This window comes from Protopterus annectens, chromosome 11.part0 (assembly GCF_019279795.1).
Source record: "Protopterus annectens isolate FY-2018-M chromosome 11.part0, PAN1.0, whole genome shotgun sequence".
NCBI classification, from domain to species: domain Eukaryota; kingdom Metazoa; phylum Chordata; order Ceratodontiformes; family Protopteridae; genus Protopterus; species Protopterus annectens.
Window position 1 is genome coordinate 1,474,738,950 of NC_056745.1, and position 22,146 is coordinate 1,474,761,095.

General features: G+C 37.1%; 1 protein-coding gene across 4 annotated transcripts in view; it reads right to left on the minus strand.

The window, feature by feature from the left end:
* The window catches only part of MLC1 (modulator of VRAC current 1), a 789,519-nt gene that overhangs the window by 382,808 nt on the left and 384,565 nt on the right, over nucleotides 1–22,146 (minus strand). The gene's annotated exons all lie outside the window — the stretch shown is intronic.

Sequence of the window (22,146 nt, forward strand, 5' to 3'; positions counted from 1 at the left end):
TAGAGTACACAAATAGCATTAGAAAGGTTAACCAGTGAACTAAATACCTTTTTCATGTGTGATTTAAACTCTCCATGGATAAACTGTCAAATGTATGCTGCCAACAGCAGTCTCAAATTTCTAGGTCATGTCCTCACAAACATTTTTCCAGTTGTACCACCTAGCTGGCTACACTCTCCGTAGTATATGACCATCTTACTGTAATCTTCTCCTTAATAATCTACTTTATGACCCCTAATAAGTCTACCTTGGTGGATTACTCCAAAATGAAAAACAAACTTCCTGCACGATGGCAACTGCAAGGCTCAAGACACAAACTAGATCCGGAACCAAAACATGAGAGCCAGCAAACAGTGACTGAAGTGAAGATCTGTACTGATGAACAAAATCACAGCATATTGCAACAGTTACAAACCGGGTTCGGCTGGCAAAGCACAGCCTTCTTCAGTGTACCAACATATCATGCCATACAAAAGCTGTATATATACAATAAGCAGTCATCCTATTGGCTAGGTTCTAGAGATGTTCATTTAGTCCCGGGGGGAATAACCCTCCCAGTCTGATAATCCATTTCTTTTCTTTTATATTTAAAATGGAATGCCATCCAGTTTTGTTTGCCCTATTTCCAAATATCATATCAATGACAATAAAGTTGACCTTACATGTTGGATGAGCTAGTGTGTGACTCTGACTCTGGTTATGATCATGATAGATTTACATACCATAAATCTAATTTCTCACCACCAATGCATCAGATAGTATTGCAGTTTCAAAACAGCGTACTCAAGGATTTACACTTCTTGGGTTCAGATATTTCCTTAAAACATAATAATTTATCTTGGGATGAAAAACAAGCTGTTCTGGAACTCCAAAACAATAGGGAAATTGTTATTATTTCAGCTGACAAAGGCGGTGCTGTGGTTGTCTTAAACTGGGTTGATTATGACAATGAGGCTATGCGACAACTTAATGATCAAAGATATTACTCGCATATGTCCATAGACCCAACCAACATGTTTAGCAAACAGATAGAGAGGTATTTACAACAAGCTAGGGAGGAGGCAATTATAACTAATGACATTATGAATCAACTTTTGGTTCATGATCCAATTAATCAATACATTTATTTTCTGCCTAAAATCCACAAAGATCTTTTTCATCCACCAGGCAGGCCCATTGTATCTGGTAGAGGATACATCACTGAACCCCTTTCATTATTTCTGACCAAACATCTAAAACCTTTGTTACCCAACATTCGATCTCACCTGCAGGACACTACCAACTTCCTACAGATTGTTTCTGACACACAGCTTGAGCCCAGTTGGTTACTATGTACTTTGGATGTAAGTGCCCTGTATACGAACATTCCACACCAAGATGGACTCAATGCATTAGCCTATTGGCTTGAAGTCTCAAACTTATATAGTCCAGACTTCAACACCTTCTTGGTTGGTTTAGCACAATATGTTCTCACAAGTAATGTGTTTTATTATAAGGAACAATGCTTTTGGCAAACCAAAGGGACAGCCATGGGGGCATCCTTTGCCCCTATATATGCTGATCTCTTCATGGCCTTTGTTGAGAATCATATTATATATGACAGGGACAGGAACATCTGTTTGTCACAGACTGACATATGGAGACGCTTTCTTGATGATGTTTGGTTGGTATGGAAGGGAGATGAAGGCTCCCTGATGGAATTTGTTACTTACTTAAACAACAATGCTTGGGGTCTGCATTTTACTGCTAGTTTTGATAGGGATACCATTACTTTTTTGGATGTCCTAGTTCAGAGGGCCCCTGATCACACTCTATCCACAGAGATATATAGAAAGTTCCCAGAATACAATTCCATTCTACATGCCTCTAGTTACCATCCACCTCACATACCACGCAACATCCCTAAGTCACAATTTATATGTGCCAAGCGCATTTGCTCAGATGAGACTAGCTATTTGAAACACAAATCTGACATTACCACCAGGTTTAAGTCTCGTGGGTATAGAAGTGGTGACATATCCATGGCCAGCAACAAGGTCCGTTCTATGGATAGGTTGGATTTACTTACTTATAAGACACATGCCACTAAGCCATCCCAACCTCTCAGATTCACGACTACATATGCTCGTAATTCCAACTGCCTCATTCACAGTATACGGAGGCATTGGAACATTCTACAATGTGATTTGGACATCAATAGTATCATCCCTGATAGTTGCCTATTTTCTTATAGGAAAGGCAAGAACCTTAATTCTTTTTTCAATCATTACAAACACAGGGACATCAATACACATGAATTGGTACAAGCAACACTTTCTGGTGAACCACTACATGGTTGTTATCCATGTGGACATTGCAACAATTGCAAATATATAAACAAGTCCAAACAATTTTCTAGTCGTAATTGCCCCCAGGTGTTTGATTTGAAGTTTCTCTCTAATTGTTCTAGTGATTGGATCATCTACTTGGCCTCTTGTAACTGTGGCTCATTTTATGTTGGACAAACGTCCAGACCCCTTAGAATATGTATCTCCGAACACATCAGTAACATCAAACAGAAAAGGATGCATAATGCGCTCTATAAACACACACTAGCTCATCCAACATGTAAGTTCAACTTTATTGTCATTGATATGATATTTGGAAATAGGGCAAACAAAACTGGATGGCATTCCATTTTAAATATAAAAGAAAAGAAATGGATTATCAGACTGGGAGGGTTGTTCCCCCCGGGACTAAATGAACATCTCTAGAACCTAGCCAATAAGATGACTGCATATTGTATATATACAGCTTTTGTATGGCATGATATTTTGGTACACTGAAGAAGGCTGTGCTTTGCCAGCCGAAACCGGTTTGTAACTGTTGCAATATGCTGTGATTTTGTTCATCAATACAGATCTTCATTCTACTCACTGTTTGCTGGCTCTCATTTTTTGGTTCCGGATTACTCCAGAAACCATCACTTACTATTACCAGTCTTATTCATAAACAGAAACCTTGTGTCTGAGACTGCTGCCTATATCCCTGAATTTTACGCACAACTATTGTTGAACCCCCCCCAAAAAAACAAACTCTTACTTTTCTCAACAAAACCACAAGCTATTGATTTCAAAATCTTTTCACTAAATAATATATAAATCAAAATTTTGAAGATGGCAAAATTATTGGGCATAACAATAGACAACAAACTCACCTTAAACCACATATCCTCAACATAATAAAGAGCACTCACTTTAACCTAGGCAAATTTTACCATCATAAACTCTACCTAGACAACTGCAACAGAATAAAATTGGCCATTACCTTACTTTTCCCTTCTCTTCTGTACGGGAGTGTCATTTTTGACTAACCTTCACTCATCTCTTAGTAATAAACTGCAATCCTGCTATTACAAAATAGCTAAATTTGCCTCAGAAAAGCACCATAACTGCACACACCATTGCCAAGCAATCTCAGAATTGAACCGGCTCAGATTTTCCCACTACCTGAGCTATACCCAACTGACTCTAGCCCACAAACTAATTTTTAAACCCAACAGCTGCCCAGCACTCCACTTTATCCTACAAATTTATATTCCAACCCATACTCTTAGATCCTCTAGTAAACAGCTTCTAAATATAACCAGACCCAATAAAAGAGCTGGACAAATATCTATATTCCCATAGCATAGCTACACTATGGAATACATTACCCTCCCACAGACCTTAAATGAATGGTTTAAAAACCTTTAAATTAACTTTAAAAAGCTATTACCTCAATAATCCATCTTGCCCCATGCAGTACTAACCCTAAACCACCTTACACCTGCTCCTTAATTAATGTACGTGAAATATCATAAATCAGATTCTGTTTGGATGGCAACTAATCTCTGTCTCGTATACTGCTGTAGTGTAAACTTTGAACTGTACTGTAATATTTCTGTATTTTTTTATATGTAATGTAATATGCTACTTCTATGCTATTTCTGTTAAATTTGTTACTTTGTACAAATTGTTTGTGGAGCTTTTCTCCCTAGACCTCCACTGAAAATAGGTTTTTGACCCAGTGGACTTTCCCAGTCAAGAAATGTGAATAAAAAAATAAATGCTCATTGTTGGATAAATGCATAGAGGCATTTTTACCCATCTGATGCAAACATAAAGGCAAGTTTAAAAACTCCCATATTAACAAACTCTATAACAAAAAGAAAAAGCCTTTGGTCACTTATAAAAGATTTTCACTTCACTCTAAAAGGGATTTAAAACAGGTAAATAAGTCCCCCAAGTTTATCTTCAGGAAATGTAAGGCAGACTATGAACTTAGATCTGCAACCAATTCCTTATTACACCCTTTTCTTTCTGCTTTGCACAGTTCTGTTGAAAAATAAACTTTTCATCCCATGCCTGAATTTGAAGCACCTTCTGACTTGCTCTTCTGTCTTCATCTTTGGTCTTGTTGGAGTCAGGCTACCTGACCAAAATTGTCACATAGTTAATCCTCCACCTCTTTTCTGTATATACATTGTCTCCGTCTGATACCTATTACCTTCTGTATATAGATTGTTTCCTTCTGATACCTGTTACCTTCTGTACATACATTGTTTCCTTCTGTTACCTTCTGTATATACATTGTTTCCTTCTGTTACCTTCTGTATATACATTGTTTCCTTCTGTTACCTTCTGTATATACATTGTTTCCTTCTAATACATCTGTATATACATTGTTTCCTTCTAATACATGTGTATATACATTGTTTCCTTCTGATACCATCTGTATATACATTGTTTCCTTCTGATACCTGTTACCTTCTGTATATAGATTGTTTCCTTCTGATACCTGTTACCTTCTGTACATACATTGTTTCCTTCTGTTACCTTCTGTATATACATTGTTTCCTTCTGATACCTTCTGTATATACATTGCTTTATTTGATACTTTCTGTATATACATTGTTTCTTTCTGTTACCTTCTGTATATAGATTGTTTCCTTCTGATACCTGTTACCTTCTGTATATACATTGTTTCCTTCTGATACCTGTTACCTTTTGTATATACATTGTTTCCTTCTGTTACCTTCTGTACATATATTGTTTCCTTCTGTTGCCTTCTGTACATACATTGTTTCCTTCTGTTACCTTCTGTATATACATTGTTTCCTTCTGTTACCTTCTGTATATACATTGTTTCCTTCTGATACCTTCTGTATATACATTGCTTTATTTGATACTTTCTGTATATACATTGTTTCTTTCTGTTACCTTCTGTATATACATTGTTTCCTTCTAATACATCTGTATATACATTGTTTCCTTCTGATACCATCCGTATATACATTGTTTCCTTCTGATACCATCTGTATATACATTGTTTCCTTCTGATACCATCTGTATATACAATGTTTCCTTCTGATACCTTTTGTATATACATTGTTTCCTTCTAATACATCTGTATATACATTGTTTCCTTCTGATACCATCTGTATATACATTGTTTCCTTCTGATACCTGTTACCTTCTGTACATACATTGTTTCCTTCTGTTACCTTCTGTACATATATTGTTTCCTTCTGTTACCTTCTGTATATACATTGTTTCTTTATAATACATCTGTGTATACATTGTTTCTTTATAATACATCTGTGTATACATTGTTTCCTTCTAATACATCTGTATATACATTGTTTCCTTCTGATACCTTCTGTATATACATTGTTTCCTTCTGATACCTGTTACTTTCTGTATATACATTGTTACCTTCAGTTGCATGTTCATAACCTCGGACATGGATCAAATTCCTAAGCAAACCTGGATGCACCTTCATGCATACAAATTACTTTTGGTGTATACCACAAATTGCTAGGCTCATTAGGCTACCCCCATATGGACACAAGTTTCTGTAAGCACACCTCTCATATCACACTCCTCCATGTTTCTTACACATTTCCCAGGTAACAGTTGACTATTTTAATAGACACATATCACCATTTAATTCAATTTACTTCAGATGCTTTCTTTAAAAAAAAAAGCTGTTCACCTGACTCACCTGACTGAAGACAGAGTAAATGATCGAAAATGAAGCAGAAACAAACCAAGAATCAAACGTAAGCGGGAAATCAGCATAGCAGAACTCCTTAAGACAACCAGCAGTTGCAAATAGAATATATCCACAAAACCAGAGTTCTACTAAAAAATCTCTTTGCAAAAATGGTTCAGCTGGTGAAGTAGGACCCAAAACACAATGCTGGAATCGGAAAATCTTCTTTAATGCAGTATAAAATAAAACGAGCGCTTTCACCTGGCGATCCCAGGCTTTTTCAAGTTACAATAAAAGTGTGGCAATGCAGTGTATATATACTTAACTGCTAAGCCAATTGTTCAATTAAACATCACAGATTAAAATAATTAAAAAATTGATTAATTAAACAATTCATCAAATTAAAAAACAGCTTGGAATTTTCCAAAACAACTTGACGTAAAGTGCTTCAGTGCATGTTGTGTCTCATAAAACCTTAGGTTTAAAGCAGAAAATAGAGTGTACTTTAGACAAAATGATAAATAAATCACAAGTAAAATACATATAACAACTAGTTGTATATTTACAAACTGTCAAAGCTTTTAGCTAACAGTAGCTTAATTAAAATTAGAGCAGTAGACAACTAGAAACAATATCCTACAACTCTGCTGTCAAATTACAAGAAGATTCTAAAAACCATTAAGGGGCAATGTAATACAAACGAAGCAAAGGATTTAAGAAAGTATGTATGAAAAAGGGGATGCCACAGCAAAATGCTGATGTAATCATGGTGAAATAGGATGACTGATAAACATGTGTTTTATTATGTTTGAGTCATCACCAAAAAACAGGTGTATATAAAACCTATGTGTTACCCAACCAGATGGATATAAAATGTTCAACAACAATATCATGACTGTAAAACCCATGTAAATGCTTGTGAAAATTATCATGAGTGTGTAAATGAATAATACATTAATATCTAATGAAACAGTTTATTGCGTAAACAAGGAAAAATATATATATTGTGAACTACAAAAAATTATAGCTTGTCCCTGTTTGCCTTAAGAACACAAGCAAGACTGACACTGTCATTCATGCCCGGAAACTTGGTGGCATCCAACTTAAGCTGCCATATCAATTTCCTGTTCGCAAGACGAGTCTCCCAGTCACCACCCCTAGGGTCGTGGATGACTCGTTCCAATACAAAAAATTTTATGTTCATGTGATTACAAATTAAAGAGTGTTTGAAAAAGGCATTAGTCTCTTTTTTCTTTGCTATGTCGTAAAAATGCTCATAGATTCTCTTTTTGAGCATTCTTTCAGTTTTTCCCACGTAAAAACCGTGACAAGTGAGGCAAATACCAAGATAAACCACCCCGGAAGAAATACAGGAATAGTAACTTTGGGCCCTTAAAGTTACCTTTCTAGATGGTAAATAAACATGGTCATCATGTAGCATATGGGGACATTGGTTACACATCCCACATTTAAACAAGCCTGTCCTTTTAGATGAATAATTGATAGAAGAACAACTCTGGATGTGAGGTGTTTGCTCAAACATACCCTTTAGATTGATGTGCAGTTCCACTAATTTGTTCTTGAAGGAAGTAGAATTAGAGACTAATGCCTTTTTCAAACACTCTTTAATTTGTAATCACATGAACATAAAATTTTTTGTATTGGAACGAGTCATCCACGACCCTAGGGGTGGTGACTGGGAGACTCGTCTTGCGAACAGGGAATTGATATGGCAGCTTAAGTTGGATGCCACCAAGTTTCTGGGCATGAATGACAGTGTCAGTCTTGCTTGTGTTCTTAAGGCAAACAGGGACAAGCTATAATTTTTTGTAGTTCACAATATATATATTTTTCCTTGTTTACGCAATAAACTGTTTCATTAGATATTAATGTATTATTCATTTACACACTCATGATAATTTTCACAAGCATTTACATGGGTTTTACAGTCATGATATTGTTGTTGAACATTTTATATCCATCTGGTTGGGTAACACATAGGTTTTATATACACCTGTTTTTTGGTGATGACTCAAACATAATAAAACACATGTTTATCAGTCATCCTATTTCACCATGATTACATCAGCATTTTGCTGTGGCATCCCCTTTTTCATACATACTTTTTTAAATCCTTTGCTTCGTTTGTATTACATTGCCCCTTAATGGTTTTTAGAATCTTCTTGTAATTTGACAGCAGAGTTGTAGGATATTGTTTCTGGTTGTCTACTGCTCTAATTTTAATTAAGCTACTGTTAGCTAAAAGCTTTGACAGTTTGTAAATATACAACTAGTTGTTATATGTATTTTACTTGTGATTTATTTATCATTTTGTCTAAAGTACACTCTATTTTCTGCTTTAAACCTAAGGTTTTATGAGACACAACATGCACTGAAGCACTTTACGTCAAGTTGTTTTGGAAAATTCCAAGCTGTTTTTTAATTTGATGAATTGTTTAATTAATCAGTTTTTTAATTATTTTAATCTGTGATGTTTAATTGAACAATTGGCTTAGCAGTTAAGTATATATACACTGCATTGCCACACTTTTATTGTAACTTGAAAAAGCCTGGGATCGCCAGGTGAAAGCGCTCATTTTATTTTGTACTGCATTAAAGAAGATTTTCCGATTCCAGCATTGTGTTTTGGGTCCTACTTCACCAGCTGAACCATTTTTGCAAAGAAATTTTTTAGTAGAACTCTGGTTTTGTGGATATAGTCTATTTGCAACTGCTGGTTGTCTTAAGGAGTTCTGCTACAGAGTAATTGATCCTAAAGTCTGACAGACCCAACAAAAAAGGTGGCAGAGTCGAGTCATAGTCTACTTCTCCTACACTGTTACTCCCTACACCAATCCCATTCCCACTTTTGCCAATTCTGACCTTTGCATGGCCCTCCTCAAACTCAACAAGCACAAGTCCATATGTATTAATGCCCTCTATATTCCTCCAGGCAACAACATCCCTATTCTTAAAGACATACTCTCCTGGTTTTCAACCAACGTCAAAAACAAATCAGTAATTCTGGGTGATGTAAACATAAACTGGGCCTCAATTAACACCGAATCCCCCTCCCTAAATATCAACTTATACAACTACACCCAACTAATAAACTCTCCTACCAGACCAAACAAAGGTGGAACCACTGGCACCATCACTGACTGGATTTTAGTATCACATCAAAACGTTACATCACATACGGGCACCTTTTCTGATTATCTCAGTAACCACCTGCCTGCATTCGCTGACTGTCACTTCTCTTCCCTTCTAAAGCAACATCACTACAAACCATCTCTGAACCTCTCCAACTTCAACCCACAGATATTCATAGACTGCCTAAAAGTTACCGATTGCTCATCCTTAAAAACTTTGCCTCTTGACAAATGTCGTTGATTACTTTAACAAAACCTTCCTGAACCTTCTTAATAATCTTGCTCCACTAAAAACTAAAAGAGTTAAAGCTTCATCCTCCCATTGGTTAACTAAAGAAACTAAACAAATCATGCACTTAAGAGATAAAAACTGGAAACTTTTCCAAAAAAACAAGTTACCCAATGTCCTAACCGAAGTTTAACAACTCTGTAACACTAAAAAAAATTAATAATCAGGGAACAAAAATCATGCTATAGCAAACTTCAATCAAAAAACTTATCCAACCCTAGAAAATTCTGGGACTCAATCTCCTCCCTTCTCCACCCAGGTAATAAAGACAATCCATCCCCAAACATAAACCAAACTGATCTAGAAAAAGCCTTTACTTTCAATACTTTCTTCATAGAATCCATAGCCAAACTTACTACCAGCTTCTCTCAATGCTCTCAGACTCACCCCCCCAAACAACCCCCCTCCATCTCCATCCAATCTAAATACCACTACCCCTATTTTTACCTTCTCTCCTGTTTCTACAAATAAAATAAAGAAGCTCCTTCTCCAACTGAAACCATGCTCCCCTGTCCCAGATAACGTATCCACAACTTTCCTCAAACTGTCTGCAGATAGCATAGTCTATCCCATCTCTATCAAAATAAACAGATCCATACTAGAATCATATGTCCCCTCACTCTGGAGACATGCTTTCATTATTTCACTCCATAAAGGAGGCAAAAACTCTGACACTTCTAATTTTTGACCCATAGCCATCCTTTCCCCACTATCAAAAATCATGGAGAAGTGCATTCGATCCCAACTGATGTCCCTTCTCAGCCTAAACAACCTACTAACCCCTACACAAATGGTTTCTGCCTTGGCCATAGTACCATCACTGCCCTCCTCTCCTTTCTTGATTTCATAAACCTCACTTGTGACTCTGGAAAAATGGTTTCTCCTCTATTCCTTGACCTCTCCAAAGCCTTTGATACCATTTCCCACCCCTTATTATTATCCCAACTCTCCTCTCTTAACCTCTCCCCTCCTACTGTCATCTGGCTCACTAGCTGCATCTCTGAAAGACTGCAAGCTGTTAACTGGAAAATCTCACTCTATTCCTTTCTACACACCCCTACCAGAGTTCCCCAGGATTCCATACTAGGCCCCCCTCCTCTTTAACATCTTCATTAATAACTTCCACCAGTCTCTCACTGATGCCACACTAATTCAATATGCTGATGATTCGACCATTATTTGTACAGCAGACACCCCCTCCGACCTACTTCTCCAAACTCAGTTAGCCTTCTCTAATACCAAAGCTTGGATGCATAGTAATCACTTTGCCTTAAATGCCAACAAAACAAAGTTAATGATCTTCTCCCCATCCAAAAATACCAATATAGACAAAACTCTTTCATAGTTACTGCTCAGAATAACAGCCCCATAGAATTAGTATTACATACCAAACTACTCGGTGTCATAATTGATGAAAATCTAAAATTTGACATTCATATCCAATCTAACATAAAAAAACACCAAAAACTAAGTCTCCTGCATAGACACAATCTGTACCTTATTCCCTCCACCAGACACACCGTCACCTTTACTTACTTTTTACCCTCTCTTATGTATGATGCCCCTCTATTCATTAATCTTCAGCAATACTTACACATAAACTCCTCAATACTATCCCCCTAGTACTATATACCTCTACTCCTTACCTCATTAAATCCCCTATATCCACTCCTTTCACCACTATAAATAACCCCCACCTCTCCCACCTCTCCCACCTCTCCTTCCTCCTCTCCATCCTCTCCTCATATTTTCTATCAAAAAAACTTGTTTTTATCTGTACATAATTTTTTGTAAATAATTGTATGACTACATAATTCTCATCTTTGTAAATCACTACTTAGAACTTAGAAATGTCTCGTCTTTGTTAGACCTAACTGTATAGTATCTCTGTAAGCTTCCACTGTTCTACTACCTATTTACAATGTATAACTTTTTTATAAATGTCAGCATTTTTCTTCAGCCCTACTGGTCTACATTGTAATTAATGTGTTTTTTTTTTTGACAACATGAATCTCAGTTTTGGGTAATTCATTACCTAGTAGTAGAAATGTTATTGTTTTCTAAGTAACTGCTTCCACTGTTTTACTACATAATAACTTTGTATATGTTCTTATATGCTGACTACTTCTGTGGAGCTTTTCTCCCCGGGCCTTCACTGAAAACAGGCTCTTCCAGGCTCAGTGGACTATCCAGGTCATCAAACTGCAATAACTAAATAAATAAATAGAGATGCACACATAACAGAATAAGAAACTGTTGAGTGACAGGATCTGAGCATATCAGGTGAGGCTGAGGATGAATGGAAATAAAAATCAGATTTGGCTGAGAATATTCCATTGTTTATCTGTGTACATACACAGTCAAGATGGCTGGATAGTTTTAAAAATCCATAATAAATTTATAAATTAGTTGAACTTGGGGAAAGTTGTGTATGTTTATATTATCTAAGTGATCATCTTTGGTGATGGAAATTTATTTAACCAGTAGCATTCCTGTTAAGTTTCAGTTCTTATTTGGACTGTTAAGCATAAACGGCACTTATGCAATATATGATATACATTTTTTTATAGGTAATTGGTCAAACCAACTGTTTCTAATTTAAACAGAAAGGAACCCTACAAGAGTAAATATTGGACTAATTTCTTATAGGCCAGGTTTTGTTCATTAATAATATTAAAGGCAAATGTATATTGTTCTTTATTTTAAATATGTTTATATGAATATGCCTCTCTCACTGATGATTAATAAAATTGATATACTGAGTGGGAGAGGGTGTAAAGTTATATTACTTGTTTTTATCTTAGTAAAGGTTTAAGAATGTTTAAAAAGAATGCAATACTGTTTGTTCCTTTACATGGTTAATATAAATGGCAAATACATTTGACATCATACCACATGCAAATATAACAAATAAGTAAAAAGGGCTCCAAAGTGACAAACAGTTATATGGATATTAAACTGGCTTAGGCCTCATATAGTGAGAGAAGGGTATGTATCCTCAGGGAGGATGAAGACCATCGGTGGGTTCGTCTGGAATCTGTACAAGGATCTATGCTATTTGGTATCTACTTCTAAGATCTCCATTTATGAGATATTGATCTTTGGTTAAAGAAGTTCAAAAATAGTCATTGTCAAGTGCTCCTCTAACATACAGTTATTCCAAGTGGAGCTTACACCTGCTAATAATTGGTGTGCAAAAATAGGTTCGGACAAAGCTAAAAAGTGCAACATTGTTGTACTGAGTACGCAACTCTTAGCTCCATTTTATAGGATACATAACACACCACTCCAATATGAGAAAGTAATACGAGATTTGCATACTTGGGTGGATTGTTCCTTTATGTTCCACCATCATGTTGCAAAGATGCATAAAAACTGTGTAGAAGAAAACTATCACCACCGCAGATTTACAAGAAGTATTTATTTATGTATGTATGTATGTATGTATTTATGTATTTCTCTGTTTTATCTGGAAAACCTGACTGGGCAAAGAGACCACTTTTCTGTATAAGCCTGGAGAGGTAACCTGCACATAAAAAGAAAATTATTAGAAACTATTTAGAACATAAAGGCAAACTATATGAAGTTTCATTCAGTTTATTAAGTTTGAAGGTAGTGCACAAAACAATTGCTGTTCAATTTCTATGTTAAAACTTTATAATAATCCATTTGTGGTTGTTTTGAGTTACAGAGCACAGAATACCTTCTTTTCCATATATATATATATATATATATATATATATATATATATATATATATATATATATATATGTCTGAACATCAGAAATTCCTTTACTACTAAATACCTTAAAATGGCTCAAACCTTACTATATGTAAATATGCAAATAACCATCTTGTTATGTTTTATTCTCCTCCCCTGTATCTTAAGCCCCACCAAATAAGATAATTGTGTGCTACAATCTATGAGTTGAATATTATAATCTCTGTATAACTCAATGTCTTGAATGTTTCATTACTAATTTTTTTTTTATCAACAATGTATAACGCAATAGCTGATTGTATTTTGTTACTGCACCTCTTGGAGCTTTTCTCCTCGGGTTTCCACTGAAAATGGGCCAAAAGCCCAGCTGGACTAACCCGGTTAACAAATGTCAATAAATAAAATAAATGAATAAGAACAATGAAGTCCATTCGACTTTTGACTAATTTGGAAAACTGTTTAAAGAAAAATATTTAGTATCACTCTCAATGGAGATTTTAATCATCCTGATATTGACTAGTTGTCATTATCAGCTAACTCTGTTTATGAAAGAGAATTCCTTGACATCATTTCCTTTTATGGTCTGACCCAATTGGTAACTTCTAATACAAGAGGTCAAAATATATTAAATATTGTTGCAGTTAATGTTCCTGATAGTATATATCAAGTAGAAATCGTATGTCCCCTTGGCAGATGATCATAATGCTATTATGTTTACATTATCATCACTTATTCAAAAATGTATATGTTTAAGAATTTTTTGAAATATATAGATTTCAATGTCTTGTATGATTAAATAACTCAGATAAATTGGGTAACTTGAGTATAACTATTTAAGGCTTTAAAATATATTAGGCCCTTGTTTCGCCCAAGTTACTAATATTGAGAAATATTCTTTTAAAAAACACATTGCTGGTTGAAATCAATCAATAGGTTGCAGAGCCATAAAAAATGAGCTCATAGAGTAGTAATGAATTTTCCAACAGATGTTAACAGAAGTAAATGCAATAAGATGTGTAAGCTTTTGAAATATGAAATTAATAAGACCAATGAAAATTATAAATGTAAATTAATTAGTGGCACATTTAATAAAAAGGCTTTTTATAAATCCATTAATTTGATAAATAAAAAATCTACATCTATTAACTCTATTAAATTAGAAAATGGAGGAGTTGTTAGAAAATGGAGGAATTGATTGGAATATCATTTTAGTGAATTTAATCAACATTTTTAAAGTTGAACTCAAATAGTGATTCAGATAAATGTTTTTTATCTGTTTCTGTTTTGGTGTATATCCATCAGTTTCTATATCTTTAATTTCTTGGGCATTAAACAAAATTATGAAATTTGCTTCTATGGGACGTGATTTAATCCCTGGTTATTTGTTAGTCACAAGGAAGGAAGCTTTATTATCTGTTTTATATGTAATATTTAATACATTGTTGATTAAAGAATGTGAACCTAATTCCTGGAAACTCCCATGTGTCATCCCTGTTTATAAAAATGGAAAGAAAGACATGATAAAAATTGCAGGCTGATAAGAGGTTTCACATTCTTCATTAAATGCCACAATGCAGTAATAGATTTTGCATTAAGGTGCAGCTCTTTAAGTTAATAGCAGTAAAATGTAAAGCTGCTCCCCTATGCGGGCCTTGGTCGTCTCTTAGTTTTTTGCCTTTGTCGGGATGTCTTCCATTATGAGTTTGAGAGCCTAGTCGGTGCTGTTCTGACCTGTCTACATTGGTGCATCACTCGAGTTTATCTAGAAGTATTAGACCAGGTCTGGCATCAATCCTGCTGATCTAGAAGTACTACACAGGTCTGGAAAGTGATGTAGGACTAGAAGTGTCACAGAACAACTCCAGCACTGATAAGTAAAAGCGTGTGGACAAAGCACTGACAGCAGGAAGTCAAACAAGAATTGTAACAGTCTCATCGCAACTGATTGCAATACCTTTTGCTTTCTGTCCCCATCTTTCTGAGTTTTAAGGGGACGAAAACACTTATGGTGGCTTAATCCTTATATGTTGGAGTTCCTGTTTGTTTTTCATGTGATTTGGACTATTTTCGAATAAAATCTTTGCAGAGGAACCCATTTGCTGAGAGTTCTTTTGGATTTCTTGGTTTTTGAATTTTTGGTTTGTTTTGCTAGGCTGATAAGCTTAACTTCTTTATTGGCTAAAACACTCAAAAGATGTCTGATTGAGTTAATGAACAAAACTAATACTAGTATGGTCATTAGGAATTTGGAACAGTATGGGTTTATTACTGGTAGATCTACTAAGAGTAATTTAATAGGCTTTTATGATCAGGTTACCATGGCCCTGGACATGGGCCTGATACCAGGAGTTATTTTTTTAGACCTGGCTAAGGCTGTTAATAGGATCACAGGAAGTTACAAGGCTAATGGCCCTGGGGCTCTTGCAAGCATAGTCAAGAGTTTATCCCCAAAAAAGAAACCTCAGCCAGCTAACTATGATGCATTCCACCTGCCTACAATATAATTAACATCTTTTAATGGCCCTATTTCAATGTGTTGATTTTCAGCAGCTTAATATTTACTTTCCCAGAGTCTGTAAAATTGGGCACTTGACATGGGCCTGAAATTTAGTATATACAAACACAAGATAATGTAGTGTTCAAATAAGATATATAGGCATCAATTTATTTATCATCATTTGAACTTGAGGAAGTGAACACATGTTGAGATCTGGGTATTCATGTCTCTTCCAATTTGTCTTTTAAATGACATGTTGATGATGTTTCTGTAAAATGCAAAGGCAATTAAGTATAATGGGGTTTTGTTGAAAAATATTACAAAGAGAAATGAGTATCATTTAATTGAGTTATTCAAACCTTCTGTACATCAAATTATTGAATATAATACTACATTCTCCACATATATACAGGCCAATTTAAATTATTAATGTATTATTTAAATGTGTAATAGAGTCAAATGATTTAATGCACTGAAGTAGGCTGTAAGTTTTGTCGAAACTGGTATGCTGTTTTTGTTGTTTTAGTCACATTAAACTATGACTCTATCTACCTCCTGAATGGTGCTCAACCATAAATATAATCATGAAACTTTAAACATGCAAAAACAATTGCCAAAAGCTCTTTCTCAAGCTGAGCCACTGCATCTTGGTTTGGGTAAGAGTTATTGATGCATAGGCTACTGGTCTACCCACAGGAAGATTGACTGCACTTAGACCAAACTTAAAAGCATCACAGGAAAGAGTAACTGGTTTGTGAACATCATAGTAGCTGAGAGTTGGTGGGTTAGCAATTTGCTATTTCAGGACATCAAATACTCTTTCATGCTCTTCTGACCATGACTAAATTATATCTTTGAGTGTCAGCTCTCTTAGCGGTGATGAAAGTTGGCTTAAATCTGGAATGAACTTGCCTAGATAATTGACCATGGCAAGAAAGTGCTGGAGGGCTTAAACATTTTCTGGAGCTGGCATCTCAAGAATTGCTGTTGGCTTGGAAGAAACTGGCCATAAGCCTGAACTGGTAAACAAGTGACCAACATAAGTAACTTCTTGTAGCCTGAATTTGCACTTCTGAGGATTTAGCTTACGATTCACTTCACATGCTCTTTTCAGAACTTTCCTGAGGTTTCTATTATGTTCAACTTCACCATTGGCTCCTACTAGAATATCATCTACTAAAATAGCACATGGATGGCCTGAAAAAAGTTGTTCCATCACACGTTGAAACACTTCACTGGCAGCATTTTCTCCAAACGACATTCTCAGAAATCTGTATATTCCAAATGGGTGACCAAATGTGGTTAGCAATGAAGATTTTCGGTCAAGCAAAATTTGCCAAAATGAACTCTTTGCATCTAAGACAGAAAAACAGTGGCATTTGGCATGAGGGTAGCAACCTCTTCGACTGCACGCATTGGATGATGAGGCCTTTTTAATGCTTTGTTCAGATCTCTTGGATCAATACATATTCTGATATTATCTCAGCTTTTCTTATAGGTTCATAAGTTGGGACGAGGCTATCGGGCCTAGGGCCTATACAAGCATAGCCATAACAATTCTCTAGCTATTTCTTCCCAGAATATTTACTTCCCTGGCCCCCTATCTAGCAAGGTGACTGACATGATCCCCAGGGTGAATTTCCTATCTCCCATACAATTGTCACGGTTCCTTTTGAAGAGGGCCAAAGAGGTGCTCAGCTTGACATGTATGGGCAGTCTATGCCAGAGTATGGGGAGTCTCTGGGTCAGGAACCTATCCCTCCAGCATGTTTTGTTCATTGTGATGACCAGGTTTAGAACCCAGGAGAGTGTAGCTATGAGGGATTGGAATTTCTTTAAGTGTAGCATGTCCAACAGCTCTGGGTTTGACATGGCCTTGAATGTTAAGCAGAGATCGCCTGTGAGTAGGCGATATTCAACAGAGTATAGCTGGAGTTTTCATACAAGGATTTCTTGACTGTTGCAGCAATGTGGTTATCGAAGGTGAGACCACTGTCCACCTGTGTCCCTAAGTCCTTTATCACACTTTCAGTGTTTAGTGTACTGCCACTTATGTAGTAATTCATGGGTACATGTTTTTCCCAAAGGGGATAACTATACATTTCTTGGCATTAAGCTTGAGCTCATGGCTCTGGCACCAAGCATCTGTTTCTGTAAGGCTCATTTGTAGAATATCCCCATCATTTGGGAATTCAATAAGGGCTCCTAGTTTGCAGTCATCTGCGAACTTTGTTAGCCAGAGTCCCTTAGTGCTGGTCTGTACTTCAGAGAAGTAGATGTCAAACAAGAGCAGTCCCAGGAATGAACCTTGAGGTACTCCACTTATCATTTGTCTGGAGCTGAATTTTGAGTCGGCTACTTTTATACTGTGGGTTCTGTCAGTAAGCCAGTTGGCAACCCATTGAGTGACATAGTGATTAATGCCCAGCTTAGTAAGCTTATCTATGATTCCAGAGTGGGGGATGGTGTTGAAGGCCTTGGCGAGGTCCAGATAGGCTGTATGGACCATCTTGCTCTTGTCCATGACTCTGGAGACTGATTCAAAGAAGTCAATCAGGTTGAGGAGACAAGATCAGCCCTTTACGAAACCAAACTGGGTGGGGTCCAGTGTTTGAAGGTTGACAATGTCTTTGTTTATAAGTTCCATGATAATGCGTTCCATAGCTTTGCAGATCAGACTCGTCAGACTGATGGGACGATAGTTCCTGGGATCCAAGGTGGATCCGCCCTTGTGGAGTGGGATAACTGTGGCTGTGCGCCACTCAGTGGGCAGGAAGCCTGAGGTGAGGCTATGATTAAACATGACACTTAGGTGAGGTGCCAGTTTATTTTGTAGTTCATGTAGTACACAGCCTGGGATGTCACCTGGTCCCATGAATGCTGTATTCTTAGCTTTGTAGAGTGCGTTTTTTTACCTGTGTGGTCATGATTACCAGAATTTGGCAATCTTTTGGTATTGAACTGGGCCCTTTAGGGGGTGAGAGGGGGTGAAGCTGGCACTGAATTAATCTGCCAGGATATTGTCAATATCCTTGGGATCAGTATATTTAATGCCATTTTGTTGTAGCTCAGAGAAATCTGAGTATTGCCATTTAGATTCTTGACATAACTATAGAATGCCTTGTGGTTGTCCTTGGAGTCTTTGCCAATTTTATTTTCATAACTAGCTTTGGAGGATTTTATGAGGGATCTCAGCTTCTTACTGAGGCTGGTAAGTGAGTTTTTTGCATCCTGGGATTTTCCTCTTTTCTGCAACAGTTTCTTCCTTCTGTTGTATATTTTGTTTATGGCAGGGGACCACCAGATTGGCTTCCTTTTTTTGGAGGAGAGCATCTTGGTTCTATTTGGAATGGCACTATTTATGCATGGATGAATATGCTCATACAGTGCCTTAGTGTAGGATTCAGCAGTCGAACTTTCAGTTCCCGTCTGCATGAGTGTCATGAAGTTTGTCACTTCCAACTTGAGTAGGATGAAGTTAGCTTTGGAGAAGTTTTTTATGGAGGTTTCCCTACTGGGGGGTGGGGGTGGGATGTGGACGTCAAGGGTGATTAGCTTATGGTCAGAACTGACCGATGAGGGGGTGACCACTGGTGTGGAGCATCGATCTCCCATGTTGGTAATGACCAGGTGTAGTATATCTGAGCCCCTGCTGAGACTATGGATTAGTTGCTCCAGGGCGTTGGAATTTATGAATTCAAGAACCATCGGGCAAAGGTGTTGATACCCAAGTAGTTTTCCCAATTAATGGCATGGTAGTTGAAATCACCTAGTATTAGGGTGTTTGGTTGTATCTTAATATTTTCTAGTATGTTTAGAAAGGTGTAGTGAGAATCTTGGGGCATGGTGGGGGATCTGTAGCAAGCTACAATTTGGATTGCAGTCTTACCTAGTATTAGTTAATTTCAGATGCATTGTGTTTGGCAACTAGCCTGGAGGTGTTTATATCCTTGGTAAATAAGGACACTCCTCCACCTTTAGTGTTTTGGTCCTGGGTTGGTGGCCGAAAGGTGTGGTAAGAGTTGTAGCCTGATATTGCAGGGGTGCTCTCTTGAGCCCTGGACCAGGTTTCGGTTACTGCACAGATATTGATGAACTCCATTTTTAGGAGTGCCTCGAGAGACTGCATTTTGAGGTTTAGACTTCTAGCATTGAGAAGCATTACCCTCAGATTTTGCATGCTTATATCTGTTATGGTGGTGGTTTTGTCCTTTGAGCCTTGCCTCAAAAAGGCACTGTGGGGTGGCAAGAGCCTTAGCCAGTAACCTGAATCCCAGGGGCAACAGGTGCAGACCATCTCTGGCAAAGCATCGTGGTTTGTCGATTATGTCATCCCAGGCAGACAGATACTGGATCCGCTTTGAATGACACCAGAAGCTTAGCCAATTGTTGAAGTCAATCATTTTGTCCTTATACTGTGGTATCATTCTGGACGAAGGCAGGATGCTACTCAGGGCTAGGGTCATACCTGCCTGGGCCACATGATCCGAGAGCTCTTCCATGTCTCTTTTCATGTAGTCCAGGGAGGTACATCTCAAGTCATTCACTCCAGCATGGACAATGACAGAGTCGTATTTGTACTTGTTGTGAAGTGACTTGAGTGCATGTGTGATGTGGCAGATCCTGGTACCCAACAGGAAGCTGACTATAATTTTCTCCTTGTTCAGCCTGGTGAGAGGGACATCAGTGTGGAGGATACCCATTCAGTAGGTTCTTCTACTGGACAAATTACTTCTAGCTACACTATTCTGTCTAGCTCAGCCTTGATTCTGTTCTGCATAGCTACTGGAACTTTCCATATTGGTCTAGCTGGGCTGACCTCTGGGTCTAACTTCATAGAGTACACAACTGGTAGTTTGCCTAGTTTGTTTGCAAAGATATCAGCATACTCAGAAAAAATAGTTTAGGTGGAATTTGCTGTCATTCAGGCTTACATGGTGGACTTCTTTATTAAATAAAAGCATTCCCATTTTCAGACTGTCTCTGATGTCTAATAATGACTGCACATCTCTTGACCACATAAAATTGCAAGTCATAGCTGTTCCTATCAGACTAACATGATAGCACTACTGATTCTTTGGTTTGAATCTCTTTACGACCATAAGCAACAAGCTTCACACACTTTGTCAAATCAAGCTGTACTGTAGCTTTTACTCTAGCAAATGTTTCTGCTGACACAACATTGCACTTTGAGCCAGTATCTACTTTGAGCTCTACAGAACTCTCATTAATCCGAACAGTACAAAAGATGTCGTTCTTTGCCCACAGATCTACTGCATTGACTGTTTCACCAAGCACAGACACACCATCAACATAAAAAGTAGGGTTGTAGCTTTCAAATTGATCAACTTGCTTCTAAGAATGCCATCTTTTAATAAAAGAATGTGCCTTATTTGATTTAAAAAACCTATTGAAATGATTCCACTTATTGCAAGAATGACACTGCTGACCTAAAGCTAAGCAGTTTTCTCATTTGGGTTCATGAATACCACCACAATTATGACAGTTGACTGTGATAGTTTTGCTGCATCACCCCTGTTCTTTGCTGTGTGCACCTTAGGCCTTACTGAAGTAGCTCTGGGTCTTACCGAAGTTGGGGCTGTGGCAACTCCACCCTTGGGCCTGTATCTTTTAACCTCATGCTGTATACTAGCTACATGAGCTCTGGAAGGTACTGGAAGGCTTGCTTTCTCATTTGTAAGCATACCTGTGTGCCTTTCTGTAAGCTTGTATATCTGACAAATCTCAGTGGCCTTATTCAACGTCAAATCACTCTCTCAAATCAAAATCTTTCACACTGTGTCATTATTACCACCTCACACAAGCCTGTCCTTTATCAACTCATCTCTCAAATCTGCACATTTTAGCCTTATTTCTCAAGTAAGTTATATTTGCTGCAAAAGTTTCACAAGACTTTTGATCCCATGTGTAAAATAAGTTCCTTAACACTGTAATATTCATTTGGGGATTACACATTTCTCTAAATTTACATTTTAAGCACTCAGGGTCTTTCTGGGTTGCAGCCAGTACCACAGTATGGTGGTCTTCCCCGTCCTCTGCAAACACAGCAGGTGCATACACAAATGAATGCTCTCTTTCAATGGCCTCTGAACCAGCTAAGTTAAGCAGAATGAATGCTTTTGTATGTGTGTCCTTGTCAGAAAAAGCAGCCTGTATGAAAATATGGTATTCCTGCTCACTCTCCAATTTTCTGTAATATTGTTATCAAACACACGCGGTGCGGGTCTGCAAAATCCTTCAGCCATGCCCACAGATTATAGTAAAACACAATGCAATATTGGCCCTTGTAATTATCTACGAACATGCACACACACCATGTACTTGTAATAATAGTCAAATGCACAATAAACTATTCGAAATACTGTACTCTGCAAAATATTCTTTGAAATAACTGTACTTTGCGAAATGCCCACTGTAATACTGCATACACTTTCAATCACTTTGCACACGT